Raw genomic sequence first — 26495 nt, 5'->3', positions numbered from 1 at the left:
GTGTGTGTGTGTGTGTGTGTGTGGTGAGAATATATAAGATCTACTTTTTAGTAAATTTCAAGTAAATAATACATCAGTGTTAACTGTAGTCACCATGTTGAATATTAGTTCTTGAGAGCTTATTCATCTTATTACTAGAAGTTTGTCCTCTTTGATATCTCCTAATTTACCCCCAATCCTGAGTACTGGCAACTGCCATTCTACTCTCTGTTTCTATGAGTTTGGCTTTTAAAATTCCAAATGCAAGGGAGATTAAATAGTATTTGTTTTCCTCTGTCTGACTTAGTTCACTTAAGTCCATCCATCATGTCATAGATGGCAGGACTTCTTCCTCATGGCTGAATAATATCATATATACATGATAATGTACATCTATACTAATAAAAGGGTAATATGCTAATTAGACTGGGAAACCTTCCAGATGTTCTTCTGGACAAAGCCATGGTGGTGGGGCTGAGGTAGAGGCAGTTAGAGGCCAAGAGGGGAAGGCAGTTGTGGGTGATCAGGCTGGTGGGGGGCAGGGCCATTGGGGGTAAGCAGACCATCAGTGGGGGTCAGTTGGAGGTGATCAGGAAAGCGGGGGGGTCAGTTTGTAGTGAGCAGGCCAGTAGGAGGACAGATGGGGATGAGCAAGCCAGTGGGGAGGGAAGGTAGGGGAGAGCAGGCCAGCAGGGGGGTCATTTTGGGGGTAGGCAGGCCGGCAGCTGCGGAGGGCAGTTGGGAGCAAGCAGACAGGCAGGCAGAGTGGTTAGAGGCAATCAGGCAGGCAGGCAGGCAGGCAGTTGAGTGGTTAGGAGCCAGCAGTACTGGATTGCGAGAGGGATGTCCGACTGCCAGTTTAGGCCCGATCCCTGTAAACTGGTAGTAGGACATCCTTTGAGGGGTCCCAAATTGGAGAGGGTGCAAGCCAGGCTGAGGAACGTACCCTCCCCCGTGCATGAATTTCGTGCACTGGGCAACTAGTATCATATATAATCTATATCCTATCTAATAAAAGAGAAACATGGTAATTAGCGTACGACCGCTACCCTTCCCATTGGCTAATCAGGGCGATATGCAAATTAACTGCCAGCCAAGATGGCGGCCGGCAGCCAGGCAGCTTGAAGCTAACATGAGGCTTGCTTGCTTCAGTGACAGAGGAAACCAACGTTCCCCACCTGCCATGCTGGCCTCTGAGCTTGCAGTTTGAAACATTGTTACAAATATAGAAGCTAAACAAAACCCCAGAAACCTGCTTTTAGCCCGCCGGGATCTCAGAGCTGGAGTTGAAACAGTGTTTCTATTATAGAACCCAAACAAACCGGATACCTGCTTTCAGCAGCCCAGGCCTAAGAGCTGGAGCCAAGCCTCAGAGCTAAAGCTTGCCCAGAATTAAAAAAAAAAAAAAAAAAAAGGAGCAGTTGGGAGCTTCAGTCACCCGCCAGCATGAAAACAGCCCTCAGCCCCTCACCCAGACTGGCCAGGCACCCCAGTGGGACCCCCACCCTGAAGGATGTGTGACCAGCTGCAAACAGCCATCATCCCCTCATCCAGGCTGACCAGGCTGACCAGGCACCCCAGTGGGGACCCCCACCCTGATCCAGGACACCCTTCAGGGCAAACCAGCCAGCCCCCACCCATGCACCAGGCCTCTAGCCTATATAGTAAAAGGGTAATATGCCTCCCAGCACTGGGATCGGAGCCACGAGGCCTCCCGGCACCGGGATCAGCGTGACAGGGGGCAGCGCCCAAACCCCCTGATCGCCCTGTGGCTCTGTGTGTGACAGGGGGTGGGGCCACAACCTTCCTATCTGCCCTGCTCTGTTCATGACAGGGGAAGGCGCCCCAACCCCCTGATCAGCCCTGCTCTGTGCCTGATAGGGGGGATCTCCCCAACGCCCTGATCGCCCTGCAGCTCTGTGAGTGACAGGGTGTGGCGCCCCAACCCCACCCCCCCACGGGCCCTGCTCTGTGTGTGACGGGGTAGAGCCATAACCTCCCCATCAGCCCTGCCCTGAGTGTGAGAGTGGCAGTGCCCCAAACCCCTGATCGGCCCTGCTCTGTGGGTGATAGAGGGCGGTGCTCCAACCCCCCGCCTCCCCATGCGCCCTGCTCTGTGTGTGATGGGGTAGAGCCATAACCTCCCCATCGTCCCTGTCTTGAGTGTGACAGTGGCGGCACCCCAACCCCCGGATTGGCCCTGCTCTGTGGGTGATAGAGGGCGGCGCCCCAACCCCCTGATCCGTCCTGCTCTGTGAGTGACTGGGGGGAGCTCCCCAACCCCTGTGGGCCCTGCTCTGTGCGTGACAGGGTACGGAGCCCCAACCCCCCTGATGAGCCATGCTCTGTGCATGACAGGGGGCAGCGCCCCAACCCCTGATTGGCCCTGCTCTGTGCGTGACAGGGGGTGGTGCCGCAACCTCCCCATCAACCCTGCCTTGAGTGTGACAGGGGGCGGTGCCCCAACCCCCTAATCGGCCCTACCCTGAGCGTGACTGAGTGTGGCATCGCAACCTCCCGATCCGCCCTGCTCTGTGCATGACAGGGGCGATGCCCCAACTCCCCAATCGGCCCTGCTCTGAGCCCGACCAGGGGCTGCACCTAGGGATTTGACCTTCCCTCTGCCATCCAGGAGCAGGCCTAAGCCAGCAGGTCGTTATCTCCCAAGGGGTCCCAGACTGCGAGAGGGCACAGGCCGGGCTGAGGGACCCCACCTCCCCCTGAGTGCACAAATTTTTGTGCACCAGGCCTCTAGTATATATATAAAAGCCTAAGTGACTATAACTACTGGTCAACCAAACAACTGGTTGACCAGTCTTTATGACACGCATTGACCACCAGGGGGCAGATACTGAATTCAGAAGCTGCCCCCTGGTGGTCAGTGCGCTCCCATAGCCAACCTCCCATGGCCAACCAACCTCCTGTGGTCCCTCCCCCGCGAATGGATGGCCCCCGCATCAGTCCTGATTGCTGGCCAGGCAGAGGAACCCTACCCGTGCACGAATTCATATATAATAATACTAGAGGCCTGCACGAAAAGATTTCTGCAATAGGCCTTCCCTTCCCCTGGCTGCCGACACCGGTTTTCTTCTGGCACCCAGGACCAGGCCTTTGCTCCAGCAGGAACTGCCTTCAAACCTTCGCTGCCCTGCCCAGCCGCCCCGGGTTGAGTCGCACACAGGATGCCCGCTGCCCCGGGTCACAGATAGCAGGCCCAGATGGCGGCGGGGCAGGTGGAATGGCGCTGCCCCGCCCTGCTTGCAGTATGCAAATTAGCCGCCATTTTGTTGGCAGTTAATTTGCATATCGTGCTGATTAGCCAATGGGAGGTGTAGCGAAGTTATGGTCAATTACCATGTTTGTCTATTATTAGATAGGATCAGATGCATATATGCCACATTTTCTTTATCCATTCCTCCACTGATGGATGCAAAGGTTGTTTCCATATATTGGCTACTGTGAATAATGCTGCATTGAACATGGGGATGCATATATATCTTTAAGATAGTGATTTTATTTCCTTCAGATATATATCTAGACCAGCCGTGGGCAAACTATGGCCCGTGGGCCGGATCCGGCCCGTTTGAAATGAATAAAACTATTGAAAAAAAAGACCATACCCTTTTATGTAATGATGTTTACTTTGAATTTATATTAGTTCACACAAACACTCCATCCATGCTTTTGTTCCGGCCTTCCGGTCCAGTTTAAGAACCCATTGTGGCCCTCGAGTCAAAAAGTTTACCCACCCCTGATCTAGACTATTGACCATTTGTTTATCTTCCCTAGAAAGAAATGTCCATTCAGGTCCTCTGCCCATATTTTAATAGATTATTTGTGTTTTGTTTTTTTTGAGGGGGGCTTTGCTGCTGAATTGCATGAGTTCCTTATATATTGTGGATATTAACTCTTTATCTGATATATGCTTTGCAAAAATTCTCCCATTTTATAGGCTGCCTCTTCACTCTGTTGATTTTGTTATTGTACTTATGCAGACGTGTTTTAGTTTGATGTAGACCCACTTGTTAATTTTTGCTTTTGTTACCTGTGCTTTCAGGTGTCATATTAAAAAAATGGAATGTGATATTGTGCCACATTATCTATTTCTGCAAAAATAATTTTAAGGAGAGAACCAAGATGGCGGCATAGGTTAACGCCGGAGATTGCTGCCTCGAACAACCAATTCAAGGGTACACCTAAAAGACGGAACGGACATCATCCAGAACCACAGGAAGGCTGGCTGAGTGGAAATTCTGCAACTAGGAGGAAAGAGAATATCATACCCAGACTCAGAGGAGGCACAGTGCTGAAGTGAAATACTGAGGTGCGGAATGTACGTGCGCGAGCGGGCTGGCGGCAGAGGGCACGGTTGTTGTTTTCAATCGGGAGGGAGTTTCAGACTCTGAGCTCCAGATCCGGGCGAGTCTCTAGGGACCCAGACTCAAACGGGAGAAGAGGGACTGTCTGGCTTCAGTTGGAACTCAAAGGCAGCTTTCTCTCTGAGGTTTGCAGCAGTTGCTGGGACTCTGTGAGGCAGAGCCCCTAGGGACGGAACTGAGAGCAGCCATAACTGCTCAATCCGCCTGCCCTTTTTGATCCCTTGTGACCCGCCCCGCCCAAGCCCTGCACAGAGCCATTTGCCAGATAGCCTCAGGCAAAGGCTAGATTAGCACCTCCCCAGAGGACAGAAGTTTTCCCACTGCAGACACAGCTGACTCTCACAGCCAGTTGGCCTGGAGGTCAAATCCCCCCAGTATTAACTACAACAATCAAGGCTTAACTACAACAGGACTGCGCACAAAGACCACTAGGGGGTGCACCAAGAAAGCATAAAAAAAAAATGCGGAGACAAAGAAACAGGACAAAATTGTCAATGGAAGATAAAGAGTTCAGAACCACACTTTTAAGGTCTCTCAAGAACTGTCTAGAAGCTGCCGATAAACTTAATGAGATCTACAAGAAATCTAATGAGACCCTCGATGTTGTGATAAAGAACCAACTAGAAATTAAGCATACACTGACTGAAATAAAGAATACTATACAGACTCCCAACAGCAGACCAGAGGAGCGCAAGAATCAAGTCAAAGATTTGAAATGCGAAGAAGCAAAAAACACCCAACTGGAAAAGCAAAATGAAAAAAGAATCCGAAAATACGAAGATAGTGTAAGGAGCCTCTGGGACAGCTTCAAGTGTACCAACATCAGAATTATAGGGGTGCCAGAAGATGAGAGAGAGCAAGATATTGAAAACCTATTTGAAGAAATAATGACAGAAAACTTCCCCTACCTGGTGAAAGAAATAGACTTACAGGTCCAGGAAGCGCAGAGAACCCCAAACAAAAGGAATCTAAAGAGGACCACACCAAGACACATCATAATTAAAATGCCAAGAGCAAAAGACAAAGAGAAAAATCCTAAAAGCAGCAAGAGAAAGAAACTCAGTTACCTACAAGGGAATACCAATAAGACTGTCAGCTGATTTCTCAACAGAAACTTTGCAGGGCAGAAGGGAATGGCAAGAAATATTCAAAGTGATGAATACCAAGAACCTACAACCAAGATTACTTTATCCAGCAAAGCTATCATTCAGAACTGAAGGCCAGATAAAGAGCTTCACAGATAAGGAAAAGCTAAAGAAGTTCATCACCACCAAACCAGTATTATATGAAATGCTGAAAGGTATCCTTTAAGAAGAGGAGGAAGAAGAAAAAGGTAAAGATACAAATTATGAACAACAAACATTCATCTATCAACAAGTGAATCTAAGAATCAAGTGAATAAATAATCTGGTGATCATAATAGAATCAGGGACATAGATAGGGAATGGACTGACTATTCTTGGGGGGGAAAGGGGTGTGGGAGATGCAGGAAGAGACTGGACAAAAATCGTGCACCTATGGATGAGGACAGTGGGTGGGGAGTGAGGGCGGATGGTAGGACGGGAACTGGGAGGAGGGGAGTTATGGGGGGAAAAAAGAGGAACAAATGTAATAATCTGAACAATAAAGATTTAATTTAAAAAAAATAATTTTAAAACAAACAAAAACAAACAAACAGAATTGAACTCTGGTTTCAGCTCTGACTCTGGTGGCATAGATGGGACTGTCATTCCCCAAGTTCTTGAGTAGGTTGGACTGGTCTCTGATTGCTGCTGGAGAGGCTAGAGCTGACTATAGGGCCTTTTTAAGATTTCCTGAGGCACAGATGTGAGTGTTTCCCTCCTGGTCAATGTGCCATTGTGACTGCTCACAGGACTGCTCATGGATTGGAACTGGAGGGGCCCTTTCAGGATCTCTGAGAATGCAGACAGCTATGTCCTGTCCTGAGTTCCTGGGCTGACAGGCCTGATGGTGGACTGTGGCTGTGATGGGGTTGGGTCATCCTTCAGGGTCTTTGGGGGTGCAGTCTCCCACTGGAACCCTGGACCCTCAGGACTTCTGGCAGGCAGTGGCTGTGAGGGGGCTTGAAGAATAGGGCCTGTTTAGAATCTCCAGGGTGCAGACAGGAGTGCCTCCTGCAGGGTTTCTGTGCCAGCAAGACTGTTCACATCCAGGGGCTGGGATGAGAGTCCACTTACAGGCCTTTTCAGGACCTACAGCTTAAGGGCTCCCAGACCATGGCAGAGAGGGGCTGGAGCTGGTCCACTACCACTTTAGGGCCCACAGCAGAACTGAGGTCCCTATGTGGGTGGGACTGCTTCCCTTGGTGTATGGTGCCGGTGATGGGACCCACGCTAATGGGGCTGTGGCTACACCCTCAGAAGTACAGAGCTGTTTCTGGTCTGTAGCCTTGACAAGAGAGTATCTCCTCAAGGGTCCCTGTGCCAGCAGGGCCAGTCACACACTATGGCTGGGAAGAATTGGAGCCCAGTTGCCTGGTCCTTTCAGAATCTTGACAGACTTCCTTCCAGGGGCTCCCAGACTGGCCAAGAGGGGCTGGAGCCCTTCCAGGGGCCACTTCAGGGTCCACAACTGGACTGAGGTCTGTGTGTCTGTTACACGATATAGGGGTGAACCTGACTCCTTCTGGGTCCCTTAGCCTGTGATGCTGATGACAGACCCAAGGCCCAGTGGACTGGAGCCGAGCTCTCAGGCATGTAGAGCTATTTCCTTTTCTGTAGCCGGCACCGAGGTTGTGAGTCAGCCACCTGGTTATGAAATGCTTCTCAGAATGTCTCTCCTCAGACTTGGACTGCACTGGGTTTCACAGTCTCCTACCTGGATTCCAGAGCTCCCACTTTTGTCCCTGGACGTGTGCCAACTTATTGCTGTTGAGGCAGGGATGCAGGTGAGGGGCGGCTTAATTGGCCATGTTGCTGATATCACTCTTCCATAGCCTGGATGACTTGCTCTTAACCAGAGGCAATCCCCCCCCCAACACACACACATCCCATGGGACATTTAGCAATGTATGGTGACATTTTTATTAGTCATAGCTGAGAGGTGGGTGCTACTGGCATCTAATGGATAGAGCCAGTGATGCTAAACATCATAAAAAGTACTGAGCAGGCTCCACAACAAAGAATTATCTAGCCCCGAACATCAGTATTGCTGAGTTGAGAAACCCTGATCTGTGTAGTTGTTTGTATCTGCATATTAACCTTTTCCCAATTATGCTGCTAGCTTATTGAAGTAAAAAACATTTTTTTCACCTTTTTAAAAACATAAGTATAATAGGTTGAATACTGCCCCCCCACTCCCCCCCGCCAACGTTATGTCAAATGTCTGGAACATGTGAATGTTGCTCTATTTGGAAAATGGGTCTTTGCAAATGAAATTAACGTCTGAAGATGAAGAGGGCATCCTGGTTTATTCAGATGAGCCCTAAGGGAACCCACAAGTATTCTTAGACACACAGAGGACACACAGACAGAAGTGGAGGAGGAAATGTGAATACAGAATCAGAGGTCAGAGCGACCAGGCCACAGCCAACACACAGAGAAGGTGACAGGAAGGCAAAGGCAAAAATTGGAGTGACATGGCCACAAGCCAAGGAATCCGAGAAATGCTGACAGCCACCAGAGGCTCAGAGGAAAGGAAGGATTCTCCCCTAGGACATGCAGAGGCAGTGCAGCCTGCCAGCACCTTGATTTCAGATTTCTGGCCTTCAGAACTGTGAGCGAATACATTGCTGCTATTTTAAGCCATCAAGCATGTGGCAGTTTGCTATGGCAACTAAGACACATAGTAAGTACAAAGCCTTACCCATAGTAGGTATTTAATAACTATTTCATATTTTTGTTAACCCTCACCTGAGGGTTTTTTCCTTTAATTGTTGAGGGAGTGGAAGAGAGAGGGAAAGACAGAGAGAAACATCGATGCGAGAGAAACACAAAGATTGGTTGCCTGTTGCATGAGCCCCCACCTGAGCCCGCCCTGGGGAGAAGCCTGCAACCAAAGTACATGACCTTGATGGGAATCGAATCTGGGACCCTTTGATCCATCCGCAGGCTGACACTCCATCCACTGAGGCAAATAGGCTAAGACATAAATATTTCATATTTATGATAAAACTGTCTTGCTTCTTTGCAGAAGTTTAATTATGCCTCCTTACAAAGTCTAATCAAATGCATGTTGTAACCTCCATACAACTTTCCTCAATGCTACCATATGTCACTGAACTACTAGACATATTGACTCATTATGAATAGAACACTACCCATAGCAGAGGTCACACTATGAGTATCAGTTGTCAATGTATGAGAAGTAAGTTTATTCAAGTCATTAATTTACTTAAAATATATTCCATATGGATGTACTCAACTGAACTTATTAGGTATAAAATACAATGTTTACACATTTTATATAATTTAGAAACTAGCTGTGGTTAATGTAGCTTGCAGCAACATCAGCTTTAATCTCTAGATGGCACTATGTTATAAGGAATCAACCAGAGATCTGATAGTGCAATTTTCATATAATTGCTTCTGGAAATGAAAAACATTATCCTGCTAAAATCTCCCAAGGAATTATATGCAATGCAATGAAAGTTCTAATTTACTAAATATTGATAGCTTCTAACTTTTATTTTACTGTGTAATAAGGAAAGATAATGGAGAAACTGAGTTCCTAAAACATATTAGCCAACAGTAAAGAATATATCAGAAAAGTTCATTTTCATTCAAGATTTTTTTTTATTTTTCTGTATGTATTTTGTTGGAAAATATATAAACAATAAATGAGACAGCTTAAGTTTCTCATATGAGAATATCCAGGTAACTTGAGATTTTATCTTTGATAGTTACAGGTGAAGATTAATAACCTACTCTTCATTTCAGCTTAAAATATAAACACGTTGATATATTTGTTCTTTATCCTCATTATTGAAATTCTATCTTCAGCCTCAGGAGAGATGGGGCAAAGCTACTTATATCATATTTTCCTTTATTCTCTTTTTTACATTCTGGACCTCTCTTTTGAAGAATATTATTTGACCTTGAGTACCAGTTACTTGTAGGGATTTAAAAAATTCTTCTGTATTTCTGAAAGCTTTATTAATTAGATTTCTTCTATTTGCATATGTGGTAAACGCATTTAGCCACTCAGTCTCTCATCTGCCAAGCTGGTGTGGCTCAGTGGTTGAGTGTGGACCTATGAACCAGGAAGTCACGGATCAATTCCCACTCAGGGCATATACCCAGGTTGTAGGCTCGATCCCCAGTGTGGGGCATGCAGGTGGCAGCCTATCAATGATTCTCTCTCATCATTGATGTTTCTCTCTCTCCCTCTCCTTTCCTTTCTGAAATCAATTATATATATATACTAGAAGCCCAGTGCATGAAACTGCGTGAGCCGCCAGCCTCTGCCCCGCCCCGCCTCCGGGAGCCACGAGTTGCCCGACTTTTTGCAGCGGTACCTCCAGTCTGCACTGAGGACATTGGGCAAGATGGAGGAGGAACACGTGGTGATCTTCCTAGTGAGAGACACTGCTTACCCTGGACCGCTTTTCTAGTTCCACATTGTGTCACAAAATCAGTTATTTTAAAATCTGATCTACTGCCTCAGTCCTACCCCCTTGGTTTGAATTTTCCGCTCCGGGAGCCGTGAGCCGTCTTGCCCCGCCTTCGCCCCAACGCCAGGAGCCGGGAGCTGCCCCGTCCCACCACCGGGAGCCGCTGCTCACGGGCGGTTGTGGGGGGGGGCGGGGGGACTGAGAGGTGCTTAATGCACCTCATGGTGACTGGTCGTTTGGTCGTTGTGGTCATTAGGGACACTGGCTTTTTATATACAGACAGTCCTCAGGTTATGTCAGACTCAATGTATGTTGTTTCATGGTTATGTCACCATCTCCCATATATATATATATATATATATATATATATATATATATATATATATCTCCTATCTAATAAAAGAGAAAAATGGTAATTGGCGTACGGCGCTACCCTTTTCATTGGCTAATCAGGACTATATGCAAATTAACTGCCAACTAAGATTGGCAGTTAACTGCCAACAAGATGGCGGTTAATTTGCATATGTAGGCACAATGCAGGGAGGCGAAAGGGAAAGCAGGAAGAAGCCCCCTGCCACTGACAGTGATCGGAAACCCAGGGGGGAGCTAAGAGCTGGGGGGCAGGGCAAAGGCGGCCCTGGGGCTGCCTTTGCCCTGCCCCCCAGCCATGATTGGAGAATCAGGAGCCTTTGCCGCCCTGGCCAGTGATAGCAGGAAGTAGGGGTGGAGCCAGCGATGGGAGCTGGGCACGGTCGAAGCTGGCAGTCCCGGGAGCTAGGGGTCCCTTCCCTGGGCCTAAAGTGAAGCCCACGATCGCGGGGCCGCTGCAGCTGCGGGTCCCCGCTGCCCGGGCCGGACGCCTAGGCCAGAGGTGTCAGGCCTGGGCAGGGGCGGAGCCCGCAACCACGGGGAGCTGGGGGTCCCCTGCCCAGGCCTGACACCTCTGCCAGAGGCCTCAGGCCTGGTCAAGGGGCCGATCCGGTGATTGGTGATCGGAGGGTGATGAGGGTCAACTCCTCTGGCCGAGGCATCAGGCCTGGGTGGGGGGCAGAGCCAGGGATTGGGGGGATATGATGGTCCCCTTGCCCAGGCCTGAAGCCTGGGTCAGAGGCATCAGGCTTGGGCGGGGGGTGGAGCAAGCGATCAGAGAGAGATGGGGGTCCCCTGCCCAGGCATGAATCCTGGGCCAGAGGCCTCAGGCCTGGGCAGGGGCCAGAGCCAGTGATCAGGGGGAGATGGGGGTCCCCTGTCCAAGCCTGACACCTCTGGCGGAGGTGTCAGGCCTGGGCAAGGGGCCGATCAGGAGATCAGAGGGTGATGGGGGTCTACGCCTCTGGCCGAGGCATCAGGCCTGGGCTGGGGGCAGAACCAGTGATGGGGGGAAATGAGGGTCCCCTGCCCAGGCCTGACGCCTCTGTCAGAGGCGTCAGGCCAGGGCAAGGGGCCGATCCTGCGATTGGAGGGTGATGGGGGTCAACGCCTGAGGGCTTCCAGTATGTGCGAGGGGGCAGGCTGGGCTGAGGGACACTCCCCCCCGACAGACACACCCAGTGCACGAATTTCGTGCACCGGGCCCCTAGTATATATATAAAGAAAGTTCTGTCATTTTGTATGTACATATGTGCTTTATGTTTTTTTCTTATTTATTTACCACAAGTAAAGGTCAGGAATTGTTATCTTTCTTTTAATTTTTTTTTACTGTTTCACTTCATAACAGCTATTTATATGCTCCATGTGAGTGATGTAGGTGCTTATGTAGGTGGGTTCCGACTTATGGTGAAAATCGCATTACATTGCACTGTAGGAATGGATCTCTGATGTAACCTAAGGACCTACTGTATATAGATACGAGGGGCCCAGTGCACTAATTCGTGCACATTGAAAGGAACTGTGGCCCACAAGTCTGCAGTGGGCACAGAGGCAGGTCTCAGCCCATCCTCTGCACCCCTGCCTGGCCCCTACCGCCATGGCCCCCAATCCCCTGTCTGCTGGCAGCCCACTCCCACCACCACCACTCCTATGCGCTGATGGTGCAGGCCCTGCTCTCACCCGCTGATGGCGGGAAGCAATTGGGGCTGGCTCCAGCAGCAGGGGTGAGCGGGGCCGGTGCCATCAGCATGTGCAAGCGGTGGCTGTTGCCCCGAGGAGCGATGATTGGGGTCGGCAGCTGCTGCTCACACCTGCTGACAGAACCGACCACCCGGCGCGGGCAGCGGGTGCAAGCGGTGGTCTGGTGCCAGCAGTGGTTGTGAGTGGGGCTGGTGCCGGCAGCAGGTGTGAGCACCAGGAGGGACTGTGGTGCATGGGAGCAAAGCTTTTCAGTAACCACCAGAGGCTCACCCCAATGAAGCAACTGGCACCCTGCCTTGGTCTGGCACCCCCATTTACCCGCTCTGCCATCCAGCTTCTGCCAATGCCCACCATGTTCTGCACTCTACCCTGCTGCTGACACCCACCACATTCTGCACATGCCCCCCTGGTGGTCAGCGCATGTCACAGTGACCAGTCGGTTGTTCTGCCATTCGGTCTATTTGCATATTAGGGATATATATACATATATAGAGAGTCTTTTATTTTTGTCTTCTTCACTTTCAAAATATTTTGAACTACACATAAAGTACTTTTTTCATTTATTGTTTTGTATTTTAATGATTGTCCTACAGATATTATTTTCAGGGGAGAGGGAGGAATCCTGACTTATTTACCTTTATGAAAACGGTATGTGATCCAATTCAAAGAAAAACAAATAGCTTGTTTGTCAATTGTTTCTTTTCTTGAGCCTTTAAAAAAACACTGAATGCCATTGACCTGAAATAGAAAATGAGATTACCAAATAAAAACAGACATAATTTTCTTGATCAGATCAATGATTTGGGAACTAAATATGTTATTAAGTAAAATTTGGGGACATTCAAAACAAGTTTATTTGAAATTTTCCATTTTTTACAGACAAATGAAAAACCAGTCTCTATTACCACTCCTATCAATTTCACTTCTTAACTTCTAGTCTTTCTTGAGATTTCAACTTATGTGCCAATTCCTTCAGGCACAATTCTTTTTTTTTTTTTTTTTGTTAGCCTTCACCCGAGGATATTTTTTCATGATTCTTAGAGAGAGTGGAAGGGAGGGTTAGGAACACAGAGAGAGAAACATTGATGTGAGTGAACACATCAATTGGTTGCCTCCCACACTTGCCCAGGGCTGGGATGGAACCTTCAAAGGAGGTACATGCTCTTGACCAGATTCGAACCCAGGACCCTTCAGTCCAGGGGCTGATGCTCTATCTACTGAGCCAAATCGGCTAGGGCAAGGCACAATTCTTGATCTTTAGGGAGACTTCATCTTTTTGTGTTCATAAGCACACTGTCTTTCCCATATTATAACACATTTGTTGGAATTTCATTGCTTATTTCTATATCTATGTCTTTTATCATTTTTAAAATTTTCACTTACCTTATATACCTAGCACCTGGGACAGGACCTGCTGCATCATGACCACATAGGAAACCCCTGTGAATGAAAGTTGAATGTAATTTAAGAATAAAAGGGAGCCCTAGCCCGTTTGGCTCAGCAGATAGAGCATCGGCCTACAAACTCAAAGGTCCCAGGTTCAATTCCGGTCAGGGCACATGCCCGGGTTGTGGCTCGATCCCCAGTGGGGGACTTGCAGGAGGCAGCCTATCCACCATGATTCTCTCTCATCGTGGATGTTTCTATCTCTCTCTCCCTCTTCTTTCCTCTCTGATATCAATAAAGATATATTTTTTAAAAAAAGAATAAGAGGGAAACTTTTACATCATTTACTTTACAAATATGTTGGGATCTTACTATGTGTCAGGCACTGTGCTAGACATCAGAGAGGGAGCAGTGGGCATAACAGACGAATTCCCCTGCCTTTATGGAGCGTCCATTTTTAGTGGGGTGAAGACAGGCAAGTAAAGAAACAAACACACAAGTAAACCAGTGAATATAACATAAAAGGTATGTAAAAAATAGCTAAAGGTATTAATAAACAAATAAGCATGTAATATATCAAAATGAGACAGGTATCCATTTATGGGTACTTATCCGAGGAAACCCAAAACACTAATTCTAAAGAATATATGTACCCCATGTTTATTGCAGCATTATTTACAAATGGCTAAGATATGGAAGCAGCCCAAGAGCCCATCAATAGATGGATGAATAAAAAAGCTGTGGTACATATATACAATGGAATATTATCTGGCAATACACAATAGTGAAATCTTACCATTTGCCACAGAATGAATGGACCTGGAGGACACTATGCTCAGTGAATTAAATCAGTCAGAGAAAGACAAATGCCATATGATTTCACTTATATGTGGAATTTAAAGCACAAAATAAACAAACAAAATTGAAATGGACTCAGACACAGAGAGTGGACGGTGGTTACTAGAGGGAAGGGGGTTTAGAGACTGGGTGAAAGAGGTAATGAGTTTAAGAAGTTCAAATTGGCCATTGCAAAACAGCCACAGGGATGTGAAGTGCAGCGTAGGGAATATAGGGAATAATATTGTGGTAGCTATGTATGGTCGTCGTGGGTAATATCGGGGGAACACTTTGTAAAGTATATGATGGTCTAATCACTATGCTGGACATCTGAAACCAATACAAAATACTATTGAAAGTTAAAAAAAAAATGAGGCAGGTAAATGTGATAAAGAGTATTCAAGGTGGCTCCAGGAAGGCCTTTCTAAGGACTAAAATTGAGGTGAAATGGCGAGGGTATCTTGCTTATTTGTGGTAGAACATTTTCTCTGGAGGACAGTTAAGGCAAAGGGCATGAAGTGGATGCTTGCTTGGCATGTTCCAGGAATCCGAATGAGGCTGGAGCGAGTGAGCTAGAGAAATGAAATGTGGTTGGCGATGTGGCTAGAGAGGAAACCTGGCGTCAGATAATAAAGGACCTGGTGAACCTGATAAGGATGTCAGATTTTTTTTTTTTTAGGATGGGAAGTCTTTGGACTGTGGTGGTGGAGTGGGAGGTAGCAGGAAGTGGTCAGATTTGGTTTGCATTTGAGTTAGAACTGTGAGAATTTGCTAAAGGAATACATATAGTGTGAAGGAAAAGGAAGCATTTAGGACGAGTGCAGGATTTTTTATCAGAGCAACTGAAAAAATGGAGCTGACACTTACTGAAACAGATCAGAAGTGGAAATTTAAAAGCAGATGTGGGACAGGGAAGCCTTTGCTTTTCAGGTGGGAGGTAAAGCAGCATGTGTTTATGCTAATGGAATAATACCCTAGTGTGGGAACTATTGAAGTGCGGAAAGCAGGGGCTATTCCAAAACTGTTCCTTGGTTCTGTGAGAAGGGTTGCGATCCTAGACAAGGGAAGCAGTGGTCTTAGATAGTTCACCCCAGGAGCAAGGAGGAAGGATGAGGGTAGAAGTTACAGGTGCAGAATGATTTGTAGCTTGGAAGCTGAGAACACGTGGAGGCTCCGTTTGGTCTGCTTTTGATTTTTCTGCGAAATAGAAATCAAGGTTATCCGTAGCGAGGAGGGGTGTTTGAGGTTGGAGGAGAGAGGTGAAGGTGTGATTGGTAAGTTTTTAGCATGAGATGAAGAATGTGTCATCTATGACATTATTCCAAAAATCTAAAAAGAATCAATAGCAGTATAGTCATTGTGATGTGGTTATATTTTCAAATGAACAGACTCTAAAGCAAAAGCTAATAGTTTACCAAGCAAGTTGTCAAAGCTTGATATTTGATGTCAGTTGAAATAGCATGATTTGAATCTATATGTATAAAAAGCCAGTAACCAGAGTGCCATAATGACCGGAAGGACTAGTCTCTATGACGCCCACTGTGGCCAGTGTCCCGGCCTGATTGGGGGGTGGGGCCGGTGGCCAACTTCCCATGGCTCCTCCCTCCAGCTGGCTCTGCCCCTGATAGGCAGGCCCTACCCCTAATCTACCTTCCCACCCCAATAGGGGTTGGGGCTGGACGGCCAACCTCCTGCAGCCCCTCCCCTTGACCGGCTTTGCCCCTGAAGGGCTCCCACCACCCCAATTGGTGCACAGCCCCTCTCCCCAGCTGTCTCCACTCCTGGTTGCCATCCACTACCCCAATAGTGGGCGGGGCTGACCAGCCAACCTCCTGTAGCCCTGCCCCCGCCTGGCCCCACCCCATATCGGCCCCTCCACCCTGATTAGGGGCGGAGCCTGATGGCCAACTTCTTGTAGCCCCTTTCCCTAGCCAGCCCTGCCCCTAGTGGGCCCCCACCAACCTGATCAGCTCATGGCCCCTCTCCCCAGCCACCTCCACCCCAGATTGTCCCCCCTACACCAATCGGGGGTGGGGTTGGCTGGCCAATCTCCCACGTCCCTGCCCAAGCCACTGACCCCCGATTGGTCCCCCATACCCCATTTGGGGGAGGGACCAGTTGGCCCACTCCCCACAGCCCCTCCCCACAGCCAGCCCCACCCCCAATCGGCCCCCCCCACCCCAATTGGGGGCAGGGCCTGCTGGCCAATCACCCGGGGCCCCTCCCCCCAGCCGGCCCAACCCAGATCAGGCCCGATTGGGGCAGGCTAGCTGGCCAACCTCCCACAATCTCCTCCTCCCGACAGGCCCGGCTGTGATCTGGTGACTGAGGCCGGGCTGGCTGGGCCCCATCCATGCACAAATTTGTGAACTGGATATTGAGGTTAGTTTTGCCTTTTTTCCCACTTGTGTTCTATTGAGAGAGTTGCTTACATTTACTTAGCTGTAAAAGGGGCTATAATATATGCTTCCCTGGACTTTTGTGAGAAATAGCGTAAGTTAAAATAATAATGTAAGTTAAAATATTTTCAAAGTATTAAAATGATATATCAATATAAGAGTTTATTATTTTATTGTTGTTAATGCAAAGAAAATATTGTGTGGGTCCAAATATATTGTACGTAATCAAATATTAAAAACAAAATGCTAAAGGTCAACATTTATGTGGAAAGAATAAAAGTTGGTAATGAGATTTATAAGGATCTCAGCTCAATAGGAATGATATCTTAAGGACCTTAGGTTTAATTAATAACTTAAGTCCATGGTCATCTATTTTATCTTAGTATGACACCACCTCATTCAACTTGGTGTTGTTTCCCATTTGCTTTTCTGGCCACTCCTTGTTGGAGATGGTGAGTTAAGCAACTTCTCTAAGAAGTTTCACCTTTCGTCTCCTTTTGAATACCCTTGAGTCCTACCAGTATTGCTGATGATGATAACATTACGTGTCCCAACCTTAGTTTCTAGGTAGAAGTGAGCTGGCTTCCAGATGTATAGGTCTAATGAGCTGTACTTGTAAAAATTAAGAATCCTTTAATCCCAGATATAATATTCTAATTAAATGATAACATCTCTTTTGAACATCATTTACAGTAATATGTTGATCCCTAGATGATTTAAAAAAGAATGGATTTAATTTCTTTACAAAGTAATCATTCCATGTCATTCACAAAATTCAATAAATATTAGATGCTGAGAGAATAATTTTATAGCAGCTTGCTATCAGCAGTAAGAAAGTGTAAGCAGAATGTATTTAAAATCTATGAAACTCATTCTTTATGTTGGATAATGATTTTGTATCTGTACTTTTAAGCAACTGATTGATCAATGAATTGATAAATATACAATATTCGTGAGGTGCTAGTAGAAACTATGACCTAGAATAGCCATTAGCCTGGTGGCCTGAGTGTAGGTTCTAAAGTAAAAAAAAACCCAAAATTTGAATCCCAAATCCTCCACTTAGTAGCCATGTAGTTCTGAAAAAATTAGTTACTTTCTCAGTCTCATTTTTTAAAAAAGAAAAAGGCAACCATCTGTGAGTCAGACCAATTGTACTAAAGCTTTACATGAATTATTTCACTTAACCTTTATAACATGTACTAGAGGCCCGGTGCACAAAATTCATGCATGGGTAGGGTCCCTAGACCTGGCCAGCAATCAGGGCTGATCAGGGCCTTCCAGCTGCTGAGTAGGGCCTCCCTTCCCTGGCTGTTGGCTGCTGTCCGGGGCCTTCCTTCATTCCACGCCACCACCTGTTGGTCAGCGCACATCATAGTGAGCGATCGGCCTCCCATTCAAACTCCCACGGGGACAATTTGCATATTAAGCTTTTATATATATAGATATGAGAGGCCCGGTGCACAAAAATTTGTGCTCTCGGGGGGGGGGGGAGGCGGGTCCCTTAACCCGGCCTGTGCCCTCTGGCAGTCTGGGACCCCTTGGGGGATGACAACCTGCTGGCTTAGGCCTGCTCCTCAGGGGATTGGGCCTAAGCTGGCAATCAGACATCCCTCTGGCAGTCCGGCAGCCCTCAGGGGATGTCCACTTGCCAGCGGGAAGCAGACCTAAGCTGCAGTCGGACATCCTTAGCGCTGCTGAGGAGGCACGAGAGGCTCCCACCACCACCGCTATACTGGCAGCCATCAGCCTTGCTTGTGGCTGAGCAGAGCTCCTCCATGTGGGAGCTCACTGACCACCAGAGGGCAGCTCCTGCATTGAGCATCTGCCCCCTGGTGGTCAGTGTGTGTCATAGTGACCAGTCATTCCCAGTCTTTCTGCTGTTAGGGTCAGCTTGCATATTACCCTTTTATTATATAGGATATGAGACAAGTATTATTTACCTTGTATCTTGCTCATGAGGAAACTAGATTGGGAGGGCTGTATGGATCTTGATTAAGATCACACATCAACCCTGGCCGAGTGGTTCAGTTTGGTTAGAACATTGTCCCACACACCAAAAAAAGGTTGTGGGTTCAATTCCCAGTCAGGACACATACTGAGGTTGTGGATTCCATTCCTGGATCAATATTTCTTTCTCACATCCATATTTCTTTTCTCTCTCACTCTTTTCCTCTCTCTCTAAAAATCAATGAAAACATATCCTCAGGTGAGGATTTAAAAATCCCCACAAGATCACACATCAAATCACTGGCAGAGGTAAAAATCTACTGGTAGAGCCCAAGCTCTTAAATATTAAATTAAACTGTCTCATTCATTAATAAACATCATGGAAATATCAGACCTTGTATAAAAACATCAGAAAGTATCTAAACAACATTGGTTCCCAGCCACCATTCTACACTCCTATTACATACCAGGGATGGACTGAATTCTAAATGGACTCCCAGTACTATACCCTGTTCTGTATATTCCCTGGGATTGTAACTTATGTTACACAGCACCGTGGACTTTATTAAAAAAAAAAAAGATTATCCAGGTGGGCCTAAGGTAATTACATAAATCATTAAAAAATTTGGGTCTAGCCCTGACTGGTTTGGTTCAGTGGATAGAGTGTCGGCCTGTGGACTGAGGGGTCCCAGGTTTAATTCTGGTCAAGGGCATGTACCTTGGTTGTGGGCACATCCCCAGCAGGGGGTGTGCAGGAGGCAGCTGATCGATGTTTCTCTCTCATCGATGTTTCTAGCTCTCTATCCTTCTCCCTTCCTCTCTGTAAAAAATCAATAAAATATATATTTTTAAAAAATTTGGGTCTAGGGGTCAGAGACAAAGTCAGCGGTATTCAAAGTGGGAGAGAGATTTGACCCAAGAGATTCTCCATGTCTAGCTTTGAAGTTGAAAGAGCTGCATAGACTCTAGGAACAGAGAGAGGCACTGGGTGGACTCTAGGGGTTGACAGCAACCCTCAGCTGATAGACAGAAAGAAAATAGGGATCTCCTATAACAGTGATGGCGAACCTTTTGAGCTCGGTGTGTCAGCATTTTGAAAAACCCTAACTTAACTCTGGTGCTGTGTCACATATAGAATTTTTTTGATATTTGCAACCATAGTAAAACAAAGATTTATATTTTTGATATTTATTTTATATATTTAAATGCCATTTAACAAAAAAAAAATCAACCAAAAAATGAGTTCGTGTGTCACCTCTGACATGCATGTCATAGGTTCGCCATCACTGCCCTATAACTTATAACCTATAACCACAAGGACTTGAATTCTTTTAGTATATGGAATGAGCTTGGAATTGGATTAGTCCCTGAGAGTTTGCAGATGAGAACTCAAGGTGGTCCAAAATCTGGATTTGAGCCTTGTGGGACCCTAAACAGAGAAAGCCATGCCTTGCCATGCTTTTAATCTACAGAAATGTGAGCTAACAAATGGGTATTGTTTTAAGCTCTTGTGTTAGTGGTAGTTTGTCATGTAGCAAGACAAAACAAATACAATACCTCAGAGGTTGTTGTGATGGCCAAGTACCCAGTATGCCTACTTAATGATTAAACCATGATAACTTTCTTGGTAAGGCATTAATTTTAAGTCAGATTTTGTTAACTTGAGAATGGAGAAGTGATAGAGAAGAAAAGATGCAAAAGAGTGAGTGGTATGGGAAGCTGAACTGGAAGAATGCCCAGGTGTGCTGAACACAGGAGGAGGTGTTGTGTTGGAAGCACCCAAGTGGATGTTGAGGATCCTTAGCAAGTTCAGACTTTAGAACTGAATTTCTCAGAATGGCTTTAGGGCTTTTCATCTTTATTTCCAACGTTACCTTTCCACCCTTAGCCTCTTTATTCCTCATCCAATCATCCACTTCAGTCAGACCCATTTCCCAACTGTCTTGCAAGTGTGGACTCACTTATTCCACTTTCTGGGTGCCATTATTTTCCTCTTTGCCTGTCATATTTATGATATTTGTCACTCTACCTCACATAGGTTCCTTTTTTCTCTGAACTCTGTCAATATACACTATTTGTATCACTCATTCAAACACAATGTTTACAAACCATCTTGTGTGGTCGTAGATGTCTCATGGGTGACTGTCTTAATTTTCCAAGATTATATATTCCCAGATGATAGCTATGGTTTCTCTTTCATTTATAGCTAACCTCATGCTTTCTACAGAATAAATAAATAAATAAATAATAAAAAATTTAATTAAATTAGTCTTAGTTTCTTCTGCACTGATCACATTTTAAATTAACTAACAGTTATTGAGGGCTTGTTAGATTTTAGGTTGGGGGACAAAAGGTGAGGTAGGCTAACTCTGTCTTCAGAATTATCTCACATTCTAATAGGGAATTGGGGCACATGAATTACTCTAAAGTAATATTATAAATATATTATGCAGCGGATTTTGTAATTTACTTCTGCTTTCAATCCAATGATTAGAGGAGACGGGTTCTTATGGTTGCCTTTGATCTTGGCATGGTTTTTGTCAGAAGAGGCTGTTGGTTCAAACAAGGATTTTATCATGATACATGCTACATTAGTTTCATGCTTTAGCCATTGAACACACTCAGATAACTAAAAAACATTGCAGCAAAGCCACATTTTAAAGAACTTTGCTATAGCATGGATCCAATTATTCTGGGTAAATAACCTGTCTGATTAGATGCCCTATTGTATATTCATTTGAAAAGTGCTCTGATCCAGAGCCAGTTAATTAAAAATCTATTTTCAACCTATTTTATTTACTTATTTATTTTTTGTTTCAGACAAATATGCTCTTTCCTTATTGTGAGCAATTTAAAGTTTAGAATATTGGTCCTTCAGAAGCATGTTGTAACCTAATTATTAAATTCTGTTGCTTTGACAATAGCTACAAATAAAAGCAAATATCTTCCACATAACACTTCCTAAAAAGGCAAAAAGAGGAAGAGTGAAAAGCCCAGTTGACAAATTGCCATCGGTCTGCACTAGGGCACTTTAGTACATCATTCAGTATCACTGAAATGTAAAGGAGCTTTGTTAGAATTTAAAAATTGAGGACTTGGATTCCTACCCAGTTGCAATAACACAGGGTAGCATTGTTAGTTCTGATTCAAGTGCAACTGATCAAAAGGTTATTGAATATTCCTTGTCTCTCTGCCAACCCTGAATGTCTTCTCCCTGACTGGAATATTTGGATCCTGCTGTTGTTCATTAATGCTTATCTTACATTCCATTCACTATCATTATCTACCTTTCCCAGTAATTAGCTAATTATTTTCAAGATAATTAGTTTAACGAAAGTGTGCAATAAGAATCTAAGTGATATTGTCATGACCTCTACATGCAGATTAAATAAAAAAAAGAACACACAAAATAAACAACAAGGGACATTTACAATATCATGTATGTTCAAAGGATATTCTTTTACTGAAATATCTCAAATAAACGATGTCTCCTTTTGGGTTGCATTGCTCCTTGGGAGAATATAATGGTATGTTGGGTATTAGAGATGTGGACTAACTCTTTCAAGCCACAGGGGCAGGGCAGCTTTTTGGCCCCTACAGATATAATGCTTGTTGCTGTTTATCTTATTTATGAGTTTCTCAAATACAAATATATAAATACTAGAGGCCCAGTGCACAAAATTTGTACACTCAGGGGAGGTCCCTCAGCCCGGCCTTCACCCTCTCGCAGTCTGGGAGCCCTCGGGGGATGTCTGCCTGCCAGCTTAGGCCACTCCTGCTGGGAGCACAGTCAGACATCCTTAGCACTGCCGTGGAGGCGGGAGAGGCTCCCACCACCGCCACTGCACTCGCCAGCCATGAGCCTGGCTTCTGGCTGAGAGGTGCTCCCACTCTGGGAGTGCACTGACCACTAGGGGGCAGCTCCTGAGTTGAGCTTCTGCCCCCTTGTGGTCAATGCGCATCATAGCGACCAGTCATTTCACTGGTCAATTTGCATATTACGCTTTTATATATATAGATCAGTGATGGCGAACCTTTTGAGCTCGGCATGTCAGCATTTTGAAAAACCCTAACTTAACTCTGGTGCCATGTCACATATAGAAATTTTTTGATACTTGCAACCATAGTAAAACAAAGATTTATATTTTTGTTATTTATTTTATATATTTCAATGCCATTTAACAAAGAAAAATCAACCAAAAATCATAGGTTCGCCATCACTGATATAGATGGAGAAATTTAGAAAAATTAAGTGAAATAATGTTAGATTAGTAAAGTAACTTTATTCATGGAGGCAACAGAACCATACTCATAGTATTTCACCATTTTAGGAAAAGAGCACACAATTAAGTTGAACATACAGCTAAATGCTTATACATTATCTAGTGATTTATTTTCATTTGTGTGTTTATCTATTTATAGCAATGTATGTACATATATATGTATGCATGTCTTTATCAAACATGGCACCTTTTTAAATGCAATGCAAGAAAAAATTGTATATTGAAGATCTTTCTACCTTTAAAGAGGTTACTATCTTCTTAATGACTGCCATGAGAATATGCCTCTCAGTCCTCCAACAGCAGTAACTGACCAAGGACCTCTGTTGCTGGGCTCTTCAGTCCATTGCTGCCATATTTTCACCAAGTTCTCTCTTTCTAGAGGTTATTTCCAGTTAATCGCTAGCGCGGTTGAGACACTGAGGCAGGTCTATTCCTGGGAGACTTGGGACTCCTGTGCCAGCTGCCTTTGGCTCGAGGACTCCTCCTGAATATTTCTGGACCTTCCTCTGACGGCATGACAATCTAGGATGCTTCTATCTGACCTTTCTTCCTATTCTCTTTCCTTCAGGATCGGACTTGCTTGCTTTGGATGGTTTTCTCAGCCTTTGCCAGCATGCTCCCATTTTTTTCACAGGCATTTTTCCCAATAAAAATCTTTGCACGTTTAATCTTGTCTTGACATATTATTCCTGGAGAATTCAGCCTAACACCCTGATGATGAAATCCAGTATACTCAGGGAGAATCAAAATCAACATTATCAGTAAGTACAAAATAAGAGGCAACAAAGAATACATTTGGAAAGGTCACAAAAAATGATAAAGGACTTGATTCAGAGAGTAAAGGGAGACTGATACAGAAATTAGGATGCATAATATGTTTTATTACAGTAAGCATTCTAATTGAGTGGAGTACAGAAGAATTAAAAATAGGATTGAGCCTTTTATTGAAATCAGGTTATAGAGAACCTTGAACATCCTAATAAAAATTTGGCCTGTTTTCCCCCCTCCATATTTCTTCCTCTGAAAATGTGACAGCAGAGGGGCTTCAAAGATTTGGGAATGCTGGCCACCATCTGGTGCTTTCTCTTTCAGTCTCCAGGTATAGAGAGAGGGATGACTAATATGTGGTGGAGTTCAGCAGCCCAAGCCCAAGCAAGATGAAAGCTAGGAAGAGAAACCTTAATACTATGTGGGATTTGGGATTCTAACACCTTGATAGTTTCCCGGTGAGCTAAAGCATTCCACATACATGTGCAACAAATACTGCTTTTGAAACTTGAATTTTAGTTCTGTACCAAGAACAGGCTAGCTGTTGCTGATTTCTCCCTCCTCCTCCTCCTCCTCCTCCTCCTCCTCCTCCTCCTCCTCCTCCTCCTCCTCCTCCTCCTCCTTCTTGTTCTTCTTTCTAGAAACTAGGTTACAATTAGCAGTGTATAGGCCAAATTTGAAAGGTTTTGTTTGGTAACCCAAGGCAGGTTTTGGTTGGCAAAGATAGCACTTAAAAGAAACCAGAAATTTAACATCCAAATCTCAGTTATGACTGGATTTTTTATTTGCTTATCTTCACCAGAGGATATTTTTTCCATTGATTTCTAGAGAGATTGGGATGGGGGAAGGGAGGGGGAGGAAGGGAGGGAGGGAGGGAGAGAGAGAGAGGGAGAGAGAGAGAGAGAGAGAGAGAGAGAGATCTATGTGAGAGAAATACACCTATTGGTTGCCTCCCATATTTGCCCTGACCAGGGCCAGGGATGGAGACTGCAACCCAGGTACATGCCCTTGACCAGGAATCAAAACTGAGACACTTTCATACTCCGGCCAATGCTCTAACCACTGAGAACATCAGTCAGGGCTCTCTATGACTGTTTTTGATAATCACTAATCAGTTTATTTGGCTAGATTTTCATTCCTGTATGATTACAAAAGTGGAGTTGAGTAGCAACTACTCCATTTAGATAGAGCAAGAGTTCTCCCATGTGCTGTAGTTCCTATACCACTGTACAGTCTAACATCTGGTCCTTTCATTTATAGTCCTAACTAGTGTTTGTAACCTTTTGGGTGTGTGACCCCCTCCTACATTGAAAACTTACTTTCTAGATCATACTGTGACAAGATCTAGAAAGTAAGATTTAAATGTAGGAGGGGGATCACACACTCAAAAGGCTGCATGGGCAGCGTGTTTTTACTTTTGGGCTATAGCTTTGTCTATGAATTAAAACAGCTGAAATGCATTGGATCCCAGGAAATTTCGCTGTGAGACTCTTCTTATCTGACCAAGACATCGAAGAGGTATGATTTTTCTACTAAGCACCAAGAAGATTAATTTGGCAGCAGTGACAACGGAACTTCCATGCAGTTAGCATTGAGTCCAATGGTTGAAGTCTTGCGTTGAGGAGTAGTCTTGTCCTGTCCAGGTGAGGAGGAAGATTAGGCCTTATTTGAGGATATTTATAAAAGAAATTACAATAGACCACACCTCCAAGCTTGTATTCTCTTTTTCTTATTCCCTACATCCAAGCCATTAAAACATACTCCAAGTCTCACCTTTTCATTGCCATTTAAAAGATTCCATCTTCACCTCTCCTCCTAGATTATTAGAATGATTACCAGCAACTTCATCTCTCTGTTCAGTCTACACACAAGAGCCATAATCAACTTTTAAAGCATAAAGCACATCACTCCTCCCCTTTAATCTTCTGACCAACAAAAGGCTCAAACTCCTTATCTTTTTCAGTTAAGTTGTACACAATGTGGCCTTTACACTTTGATTTTATTCTTTTCATTCGTGTCTTTGCTGACTCAACATAGTATTAGCTTTTTTTCCATTTCAAACCCATTCTCATCTTACTGTATCTCTACTTACTCTATTATCTTTCTGGATTGTTCTTTCCTGTCATGTATCTAAACTGAATGTTTGTTGCTATCTAGATTTAAATGGTGTCTTCTCAGAGACTGTGATTACCCAGTATAAAATGGCCATGCTGTCACTCTATTTAACCTTACCGTATTTTAATTCTCTCCATGGCGTTTATCACTTTTGTGGCTGTTTTGTTCATTTTATGGCTCTTCTGGTAGAATACAAGCTTCTAGGGAATAAAAGTTCTTTGCTTATGCAATTATTTTATTTATTATTTATGTATTTATGTATTTATGTATTTATGTATTTATGTATTTATTTATTTATTTATTTATTTATTTATTTATTTATTTATTAGTTAATTGATCATTTTTTATGCTCCCTATCCATCAGCCCCTTCTAGTTTTCTATCCTTGGTTTTGGTGATAAATTTTCTTGACTATCATTTTAGCAACTCTACGGCAAATAGCTCAGGCCTCTTTTTTTTCTTTCCTTTTTTTTTTGGTTTTTCATCACACCATCCTGACAAGTCATCATTCCTGGATGAATCCAACTTCTACACTCTCTGTGCCATTATTCTGCCTGATAAGACTTGCTGGAGAAAATTACATAACTGAGAAGATTAGTACCATTATAAATGTACAGTCATCACTTTGCCTGGGACCTCAACACTGCCTGGTAATCTTAATATATTTCCCAATAGACTCCTGCTCCTGCGTGCCGTGCCACACAATTATCTCAAAGCTTCACCCTCCCATTCGCAGCAAATGAGCCTATCCTCAACCTCAT

The sequence above is a fragment of the Myotis daubentonii genome, chromosome 2, assembly GCF_963259705.1.
Source record: "Myotis daubentonii chromosome 2, mMyoDau2.1, whole genome shotgun sequence".
Lineage (NCBI taxonomy): Eukaryota > Metazoa > Chordata > Mammalia > Chiroptera > Vespertilionidae > Myotis > Myotis daubentonii.
The sequence above is the reverse complement of the archived record's forward strand: the minus strand, read 5'-3'. Positions refer to the sequence as shown.